Source organism: Choloepus didactylus, chromosome 16 (assembly GCF_015220235.1).
Source record: "Choloepus didactylus isolate mChoDid1 chromosome 16, mChoDid1.pri, whole genome shotgun sequence".
Lineage (NCBI taxonomy): Eukaryota > Metazoa > Chordata > Mammalia > Pilosa > Megalonychidae > Choloepus > Choloepus didactylus.
Window position 1 is genome coordinate 84,335,256 of NC_051322.1, and position 10,799 is coordinate 84,346,054.

Consider the following 10,799-nt stretch of genomic DNA (forward strand, 5'->3'; position numbering starts at 1 on the left):
TTCATTGGCACACACACAAAAATAACAAGAATAATAATTAGAGTGAAAAAGAGCAATTGAAGTAAGAAAGAACACTGGGTACCTTTGTCTGTTTGTTTCCTTCCCCTATTTTTCTACTCATCCATCCATAAACTAGACAAAGTGGAGTGTGGTCCTTATGGCTTTCCCAATCCCATTGACACCCCTCATAAGCTACATTTTTATACAACTGTCTTCGAGATTCATGGGTTCTAGGTTGTAGTTTAATAGTTTCAGGTATCCACCACCAGCTACCCCAATTCTTTAGAACCTAAAAAAGGTTGTCTAAAGTGTGCGTAAGAGTGCCCACCAGAGTGATCTCTCGGCTCGTTTTGGAATCTCTCTGCCACTAAAGCTTATTTCATTTCCTTTCACATCCCCCTTTTGGTCAACAAGATGTTCTTCATCCCACGATGCCGGGTCTACATTCCTCCCCGGGAGTCATATTCCACGATTCCAGGGTGATTCACTTCCCTGGGTGTCTGATCCCACGTAGGGGGGAGGGCAGTGATTTCACCTTTGAAGTTGGCTTAGCCAGAGAGAGAGGGCCACATCTGAGCAACAAAGAGGCATTCAGGAGGAGACTCTTAGGCACAAATACAGGGAGGCCTAGCCTCTCCTTTGCAGCAACTGTCTTCCCAAGGGTAAAACTTATGGTAGAGGGCTCAACCCATCAAACCACCAGTCCCCTATGTCTGTGGTCATGTTAGCAACCATGGAGGTGGGGTAGGCGAATACCCCTGCATTCTCCACAGGCGCCTCAAGGGGGCACTACATCTTTTTTTTTTTTTTTCCTTATTTGTCTTTTTTCTTTTTTTTTTTTTTTTAACTTTCCCTTCTTTTTTAAATCAACTGTATGAAAAAAAAAAGTTAAAAAGAAAACAAACATACAATAAAAGAACATTTCAAAGAGACCATAACAAGGGAGTAAGAAAAAGACAACTAACCTAAGATAACTGCTTAACTTCCAACATGTTCCTACTTTACCCCAAGAAAGTTACATAATATAGCAACATTTCAGTGAACTTGTTCCTACTACATCCATCAGAAATTAACAGACCATAGTCATTTCTGGGCATCCCCAGAACGTTAAATAGTTTATCTGTTCTTCTTGGATTATTGTTCCCACTTCCTTAATTGCTCTCTACTGCTAGTTCCCCTACATTCTACATTATAAACCATTTGTTTTACATTTTTCAAAGTTCACATTAGTGGTAGCATATAATATTTCTCTTTTTGTGCCTGGCTTATTTCGCTCAGCATTATGTCTTCAAGGTTCATCCATGTTGTCATATGTTTCACCAGATCGTTCCTTCTTACTGCCGCGTAGTATTCCATCGTGTGTATATACCACATTTTATTTATCCACTCATTTGTTGAAGGACATTTGGGTTGTTTCCATCTCTTGGCAATTGTGAATAATGCTGCTATGAACATTGGCGTGCAGATATCTGTTCGTGTCACTGGTTTCCGATCTTCCGGGTATATACCGAGAAGTGCAATCGCTGGATCGAATGGTAGCTCTATATCTAGTTTTCTAAGGAACTGCCAGACTGACTTCCAGAGTGGCTGAACCATTATACAGTCCCACCAACAATGAATAAGAGTTCCAATTTCTCCACATCCCCTCCAGCATTTCTAGTTTCCTGTTTGTTTAATGGCAGCCATTCTAACTGGTGTTAGATGGTATCTCATTGTGGTCTTAATTTGCATCTCTCTAATAGCTAGTGAAGCTGAACATTTTTTCACGTGTTTCTTGGCCATTTGTATTTCCTCTTCAGAGAACTGTCTTTTCATATCTTTTGCCCATTTTATAATTGGGCTGTCTGTACTATTGTCATTGAGTTGTAGGATTTCTTTGTATATGCAAGATATCAGTCTTTTGTCAGATACATGGTTTCCAAAAATTTTTTCCCATTGAGTTGGCTGCCTCTTTACCTTTTTGAGAAATTCCTTTGAGGTGCAGAAACTTCTAAGCTTGAGGAGTTCCCATTTATCTATTTTCTCTTTTGTTGCTTGTGCTTTGGGTGTAAAGTCTAGGAAGTGGCCTCCTAATACAAGGTCTTGAAGATGTTTTCCTACATTATCTTCTAGGAGTTTTATGGTACTTTCTTTTATATTGAGATCTTTGGTCCATTTTGAGTTAATTTTTGTGTAGGGGGTGAGGTAGGGGTCCTCTTTCATTCTTTTGGATATGGATATCCAACTCTCCCAGCCCCATTTGTTGAAAAGACCATTATGGCTCAGTTCGGTGACTTTGGGGGCCTTATCAAAGATCAGTCGGCCATAGATCTGAGGGTCTATCTCTGAATTCTCAATTCGATTCCATTGATCTATATGTCTATCTTTGTGCCAGTACCATGCTGTTTTGGCAACTGTGGCTTTATAATAAGCTTCAAAGTCAGGGAGTGTAAGTCCTCCCACTTCGTTTTTCTTTTTTAGAGTGTCTTTAGCAATTCGAGGCATCTTCCCTTTCCAAATAAATTTGATAACTAGCTTTTCCAAGTCTGCAAAGTAGGTTGTTGGAATTTTGATTGGGATTGCATTGAATCTGTAGATGAGTTTGGGTAGAATTGACATCTTAATGACATTTAGCCTTCCTATCCATGAACATGGAATATTTTTCCATCTTTTAAGGTACCCTTCTATTTCTTTTAGTAGAGTTATGTAGTTTTCTTTGTATAGGTCTTTTACATCTTTGGTTAAGTTTATTCCTAGGTACTTGATTTTTTTAGTTGCTATTGAAAATGGTATCTTTTTCTTGAGTGTCTCTTCAGTTTGTTCATTTCTAGCATATAGAAACATTACTGACTTATGTGCATTAATCTTGTATCCTGCTACTTTGCTAAATTTGTTTATTAGCTCTAGTAGGTGTATCGTTGATTTCTCAGGGTTTTCTAGATATAAGATCATATCATCTGCAAACAATGACAGTTTTACTTCTTCTTTTCCAATTTGGATGCCTTTTATTTCTTTGTCTTGCCGGATTGCCCTGGCTAGCACTTCCAGCACAATGTTGAATAACAGTGGTGACAGCGGGCATCCTTGTCTTGTTCCTGATCTTAGAGGGAAGGCTTTCAGTCTATCACCATTGAGTACTATGGTGGCTGTGGGTTTTTCATATATGCTCTTTATCATGTTGAGGAAGTTTCCTTCAATTCCTACCTTTTGAAGTGTTTTTATCAAAAAGGGATGTTGGATTTTCTCAAATGCTTTTTCAGCATCTATTGAGATGATAAATTGTTTTTTCCCTTTCGAGTTTTTAATGTGTTGTAATACATTGATTGTTTTTCTTATGTTGAACCATCCTTGCATGCCTGGAATGAACCCCACTTGGTCATGGTGTATGATTTTTTTAATGTGTCTTTGGATTCGATTTGCAAGTATTTTGTTGAGGATTTTTGCATCTATATTCATTAGGGAGATTGGCCGGTAGTTTTCCTTTTTTGTAGCATCTTTGCCTGGTTTTGGTATTAGATTGATGTTAGCTTCATAAAATGAGTTAGGTAGTGTTCCATTTTTTTCAATGTTTTGAAAGAGTTTGAGTAAGATTGGTGTCAGTTCTTTCTGGAAAGTTTGGTAGAATTCCCCTGTGAAGCCATCTGGCCCTGGGCATTTATTTGTGGGAAGATTTTTGATGACTGATTGGATCTCTTTGCTTGTGATGGGTTGGTTGAGGTCTTCTATTTCTTCTCTGGTCAGTCTAGGTTGTTCATATGTTTCCAGGAAATTGTCCATTTCTTCTACATTATCCAGTTTGTTGCCATACAGTTGTTCATAATATCCTCTTATAATTTTTTTAATTTCTTCAGGATCTGCAGTTATGTCACCTTTTTCATTCATTATTTTGTTTATATGGGTCTTCTCTCTTTTTGATTTTGTCAGTCTAGCTAGGGGCTTGTCAATCTTGTTGATCTTCTCAAAGAACCAACTTTTGGTGATATTTATCCTTTCTATTGTTTTTTTGTTCTCGATGTCATTTATTTCTGCTTTAATCCTTGTTATTTCTTTTCTTGTACTTGGTTTAGGATTGGTTTGCTGTTCATTTTCTAGCTTCTTCAGTTGATCCATTAGTTCTTTGATTTTGGCTCTTTCTTCCTTTTTAATATATGCGTTTAGTGCTATAAATTTCCCCCTTAGCACTGCTTTTGCTGCATCCCATAGGTTTTGGTATGTTGTGTTCTCATTTTCATTCGTCTCTATATATTTAGCAATTTCTCTTGCTATTTCTTCTTTAAACCACTGATTGTTTAGGAGTGTGTTGTTTAACCTCCAGGTATTTGTGAATTTTCTAAGTCTCTGATGGTTATTGACTTCTAATTGTATTCCATTGTGGTCAGAGAATGTGCTTTGAATAATTTCAATCTTTTTAAATTTATTGAGGCTTGTTTTATGTCCCAGCATATGATCTATTCTGGAGAAAGTTCCGTGAGCACTAGAAAAGTATGTGTATCCTGGTGATTTGGGATGTAATGTCCTGTAGATGTCTGTTAAATCTAATTCATTTATCAGATTGTTTAGGTTTTCAATTTCCTTATTGGTCTTCTGTCTGGTTGATCTATCTATAGGAGAGAGTGATGTGTTGAAGTCTCCCACAATTATTGTGGAAACATCAATTGCTTCCTTTAGTTTTGCCAATGTTTCTCTCATGTATTTTGTGGCACCTTGATTGGGTGCATAGACATTTACGATTGTTATTTCTTCTTGCTGAATTGCCCCTTTTATTAGTATGTAGTGGCCTTCTTTGTCTCTCAAAACATCCCTGCATTTGAAGTCTATTTTATCTGAGATTAATATTGCTACACCTGCTTTCTTTTGGCTGTAGCTTGCATGAAATATTTTTTTCCATCCTTGCACTTTCAGTTTCTTTGTGTCCCTGTGTCTAAGATGAGTCTCTTGTATGCAACATATTGATGGTTCATTTTTTTTGATCCATTCTGCGAATCTATATCTTTTAATTGGGGAGTTTAATCCATTTACATTCAACGTTAAAACCGTGAAGGCATTTCTTGAATCGGCCATCTTATCCTTTGGATTATGTTTGCCATATTTTTCCCTCTCTCTATTAATATCCTTTATTGTACCCATACCGAATCTCTTTAGTACTGAACCTTTCTCCAAGTCTCTCTGTCCTGTCTTTGTTTCTCTTTCTGTAGGGCTCCCTTTAGTATCTCCAGTAGGGCAGGTCTCTTGTTAGCAAATTCTCTCAGCATTTCTTTGTCTGTGAAAAATTTAAGCTCTCCCTCAAATTTGAAGGAGAGCTTTGCTGGATAAAGTATTCTTGGCTGGAAATTCCTCTCACTCAGAATTTTAAATATATCGTGCCACTGCCTTCTCGCCTTCATGGTGGCTGCTGAGTAGTCACTACTTAGTCTTATGCTGTTTCCTTTGTATGTGGTGAATTGCTTTTCTCTTGCTGCTTTCAGAACTTGCTCCTTCTCTTCTATGTTTGACAGTGTGATCAGTATATGTCTCGGAGTGGGTTTTTTGGATTTATTCTATTTGGAGTTCGCTGAGCATTTATGATTTGTGTATTTATGTTGTTTAGAAGATTTGGGAAGTTTTCCCCAACAATTTCTTTGAATACTCTTCCTAGACCTTTACCCTTTTCTTCCCCTTCTGGGACACCAATGAGTCTTATATTTGGACGTTTCATATTATCTATCATATCCCTGAGGTCCATTTCGAGTTTTTCAATTTTTTTCCCCATTCTTTCTTTCATGCTTTCATTTTCCATTCTGTCATCTTCCAGGTCACTGATTCGTTGTTCAACTTCCTCTAGTCTTGTACTATGAGTGTCCAGAATCTTTTTAATTTGGTCAACAGTTTCTTTAATTTCCATAAGATCATCCATTTTTTTATTTAGTCTTGCAATGTCTTCTTTATGCTCTTCTAGGGTCTTCTTGATTTCCTTCATATCCCGTACTATGGTCTCATTGTTCATCTTTAGTTCTTTGAGTAGCTGCTCTAGGTGCTGTGTCTCTTCTGGTCTTTTGATTTGGGTGCTTGGGCTTGGGTTATCCATATCGTCTGTTTTTTTCATATGCTTTATAATTTTCTGTTGTTTTTGGCCTCGTGGCATTTGCTGAACTTGATAGGGTTCTTTTAGGGTTTGTAGACCAGTTGAAGTCCTTATCTCTAATTTATCAGATCTACAGCTTCGTGGAGTACACTTTCTCTAACTAACCAGCAGGTGGCGTCCACGAGCCACCTGTTCTCCACAAGCCAGATCTCCCCTGCTTAGCCTTTTCGGTGAGTGGGGGAGTGAGTCTTGTGGGGCCCAATTGGTGTCCCAAGCTTGCGTGTGTAGTTGGTGTTGCCTGCCCTGTATGTGGTGCGTGTTTCTGGGCAGTCGTGGAGGGGGGGTGGCCCTAACAATCAAATCTCCCTGATGATCCTAGAGTTTTAAAGCTGCTGCAATAGTCTAATCCTTCAGTTCAGTCCTGCCACAGTTTGTCTCTGCCACTGACCCACAAGTCTTTGGTATTGGCGTATGGCTCCTGAGACTTGCAAGTGGGCCCCTCTTCCAGGCTGTGCACCCCGGGTCCTCTGTTGAGGGATGACTGTGCTATGTCACAGGTGAGTGCCGTCCACCCAGGGCAGTTCTGGGCTGCTGGGCTGTGTTGGGAGGCTCCCAGTCTGCTCAAATGATGGCTGAATGGGGCTCTGTTAATTCACACTGCTCCCCCTTCCCAGCTCTGGGACATTCAGCTGAGGTTGCAGGGAAGGCTAATGTCCACGCCCAGTTTTGTGGTGTGTGCCTGTTATTTGAAGCACTTCCGTCACACTGGGTTGTCTGGGGCAGCTCTGGGCTATGGAGCTGGCGATGGGCAGGAGTGTTTCCTGTCCACCAGGATGGTGGCTGTGAGCGGACACCCCCCTTTTCTTGGGAAGTTGTGTTGTTTAGTGAATTTTCTCAGCCACTGGATTATTGCCTTTTGTCTCAGAGCTCTCTTAGTTCTGCTCTTGACTTGACGTGCCCAAATTTCAATTCTTTGAAGCTTTCTGTATTGAGCTTCTTAGAGTAATTGTTTTAGAAAAAGCAAAAAGGATTTAAAAAAAAAAAAACGGCCCTCCTCAGAGATCTAATGGGTTATTGAAATGCTAATAGACAAAGCAACCAGGGCCATTAAGGAAAGGTGCACAGGGCAGAGAGATCAGCTTTGCTTCGGGATTTGCATATGCGCCTCAAGGCCTAATCTCCGCCCTTCCCCTTTCTGTGTTCACCACAACTCCAAAAATCCTCTGCTTTTATTTTGGAGTTTTTCGTGTTGTTTTTTTTCTATGCCTGTCTCTTCTCTGCTGGGCTGGCTGCTGTCAGAGTCTCTGGTGTCTGGTCTCAGTCTATCTGTGGTTGGAGTTTGAATCAGTAGAATGAGTTTCCGATAAGAGCAGCCACTGCAATTCTCCCTTCTCCTTCCCGGAGCTGACAGCCCCTCCTCCCCCGGGACTGAGCCTGGCAGGGAGGGGCGCGGGTCCCCTGGCAGCAAAAACTTACAGATTTCACTGATCTCAGCAGTTCCACGTTTTCATGAGTGTTGTATGAAGTATGCCCAAAGACAGATTGCTCTGTGGTGTCCAGTCCATGCAGTTCCTGGCTTTTTACCTACTTTCCTGGAGGAGTAACTAAAACATACAGCTCACCAGTCTGCCATCTTGCCCCGCCTCAGTACTTTCTTTTTTTTTTTTTTTTTTTTTTTTTTTAATCATCATTTTATTGAGATATATTCACATACCACGCAGTCATACAAAACAAATTGTACTTTCGATTGTTCACAGTACCACTACACAGCTGTACATTCATCACCCAAATCAATCCCTGACACCTTCATTAGCACACACACAAGAATAACAAGAATAATAATTAGAGTGAAAAAGAGCATTTGAAGTAAAAAAGAACACTGGGTACCCTTGTCTGTTTGTTTCCTTCCCCTACTTTTCTACTCATCCATCCATAAACTAGACAAAGTGGTGTTTGGTCCTTATGGCTTTCCCAATCCCATTGTCACCCCTCATAAGCTACATTTTTATACAACTGTCTTCGAGATTCATGGGTTCTGGGTTGTAGTTTGATAGTTTCAGGTATCCACCACCAGCTACCCCAATTCTTTAGAACCTAAAAAGGGTTGTCTAAAGTGTGCATAAGAGTGCCCACCAGAGTGACCTCTCGGCTCCTTTTGGAATCTCTCTGCCACTGAAGCTTATTTCATTTCCTTTCACATCCCCCTTTTGGTCAAGAAGATGTTCTCCGTCCCACGGTGCCAGGTCTACATTCCTCCCTGGGAGTCATATTCCACGTTGCCAGGGAGATTCACTTCCCTGGGTGTCTGATCCCACGTAGGGGGGAGGGCAGTGATTTCACCTTTCAAGTTGGCTTAGCCAGAGAGAGAGGGCCACATCTGAGCAACAAAGAGGCATTCAGGAGGAGACTCTTAGGCACAAATACAGGGAGGCCTAGCCTCTCCTTTGCAGCAACCGTCTTCCCAAGGGTAAAACTTATGGTAGAGGGCTCAACCCATCAAACCACCAGTCCCCTATGTCTGTGGTCATGTTAGCAACCATGGAGGTGGGGTAGGCGAATACCCCTGCATTCTCCACAGGCTCCTCAAGGGGGCACTTCAGTACTTTCTTTTATATTGAGATCTTTGGTCCATTTTGAGTTAATTTTTGTGTAAGGGGTGAGGTAGGGGTCCTCTTTCATTCTTTTGGATATGGATATCCAACTCTCCCAGCCCCATTTGTTGAAAAGACCATTATGACTCAGTTCAGTGACCTTGGGGGCCTTATCAAAGATCAGTTGGCCATAGATCTGAGGGTCTATCTCTGAATTCTCAATTTGAGTCCACTGATCTATATGTCTGTCTTTGTGCCAGTACCATGCTGTTTTGGCAACTGTGGCTTTATAATAAGCTTCAAAGTCAGGGAGTGTAAGTCCTCCCACTTCGTTTTTCTTTTTTAGAGTGTCTTTAGCAATTCGAGGCATCTTCCCTTTCCAAATAAATTTGATAACTAGCTTTTCTAAGACTGCAAAGTAGGTTGTTGGAATTTTGATTGGGATTGCATTGAATCTGTAGATGAGTTTGGGTAGAATTGACATCTTAATGACATTTAGCCTTCCTATCCATGAACATGGAATATTTTTCCATCTTTTAAGGTCCCCTTCTATTTCTTTTAGTAGAGTTATGTAGTTTTCTTTGTATAGGTCTTTTACATCTTTGGTTAAGTTTATTCCTAGGTACTTGATTTTTTTTTAGTTGCTATTGAAAATGGTGTCTTTTTATTGAGTGTCACTTCAGTTTGTTCATTTCTAACATATAGAAACATTACTGACTTATGTGCATTAATCTTGTATCCTGCTACTTTGCTAAATTTGTTTATTGGCTCTAGTAGCTGTATCGTCGATTTCTCAGGGTTTTCTAGATATAAGATCATATCATCTGCAAACAATGACAGTTTTACTTCTTCTCTTCCAATTTGGATGCCTTTTATTTCTTTGTCTTGCCGGATTGCCCTGGCTAGCACTTCCAGCACAATGTTGAATAACAGTGGTGACAGCGGGCATCCTTGTCTTGTTCCTGATCTTAGAGGGAAGGCTTTCAGTCTCTCACCATTGAGTACTATGGTGGCTGTGGGTTTTTCATATATGCTCTTTATCATGTTGAGGAAGTTTCCTTCAATTCCTACCTTTTGAAGTGTTTTTATCAGAAAGGAATGTTGGATTTTGTCAAATGCTTTTTCAGCATCTATTGAGATGATCAATTGATTTTTCCCTTTTGACTTGTTAATGTGTTGTAACACATTGATTGATTTTCTTATGTTGAACCATCCTTGCATGCCTGGAATGAACCCCACTTGGTCATGGTGTATGATGTTTTTAATGTGTCTTTGGATTCGATTTGCAAGTATTTTGTTGAGGACTTTTGCATTTATATTCATTAGGGAGATTGGCCGGTAGTTTTCCTTTTTTGTAGCATCTTTGCCTGGTTTTGGTATTAGATTGATGTATGCTTCATAAAATGAGTTAGGTAGTGTTCCATTTTCTTCAATGTTTTGAAAGAGTTTGAGTAAGATTGGTGTCAGTTCTTTCTGGAAAGTTTGGTAGAATTCCCCTGTGAAGTCATCTGGCCCTGGGCATTTATTTGTGGGAAGATTTTTGATGACTGATTGGATCTCTTTGCTTGTGATGGGTTGGTTGAGGTCTTCTATTTCTTCTCTGGTCAGTCTAGGTTGTTCATATGTTTCCAGGAAATTGTCCATTTCTTCTACATTATCCAGTTTGTTGCCATACAGTTGTTCATAATATCCTCTTATAATTTTTTTAATTTCTTCAGGATCTGCAGTTATGTCACCTTTTTCATTCATTATTTTGTTTATATGGGTCTTCTCTCTTTTTGATTTTGTCAGTCTAGCTAGGGGCTTGTCAATCTTGTTGATCTTCTCAAAGAACCAACTTTGGTGATATTTATCCTCTCTATTGTTTTTTTGTTCTCTATTTCATTTATTTCTGCTTTAATCCTTGTTATTTCTTTTCTTGTACTTGGTTTAGGATTGGTTTGCTGTTCGTTTTCTAGCTTCTTCAGTTGATCCATTAGTTCTTTGACTTTGGCTCTTACTTCCTTTTTAATATATGCATTTAGTGCTATAAATTTCCCCCTTAGCACTGCTTTTGCTGCATCCCACAGGTTTTGGTATGTTGTGTTCTCATTTTCATTCGTCTCTATATATTTAGCAATTTCTCTTGCTATTTCTTCTTTAAACCACTGATTGTTTAGGAGTGTGTT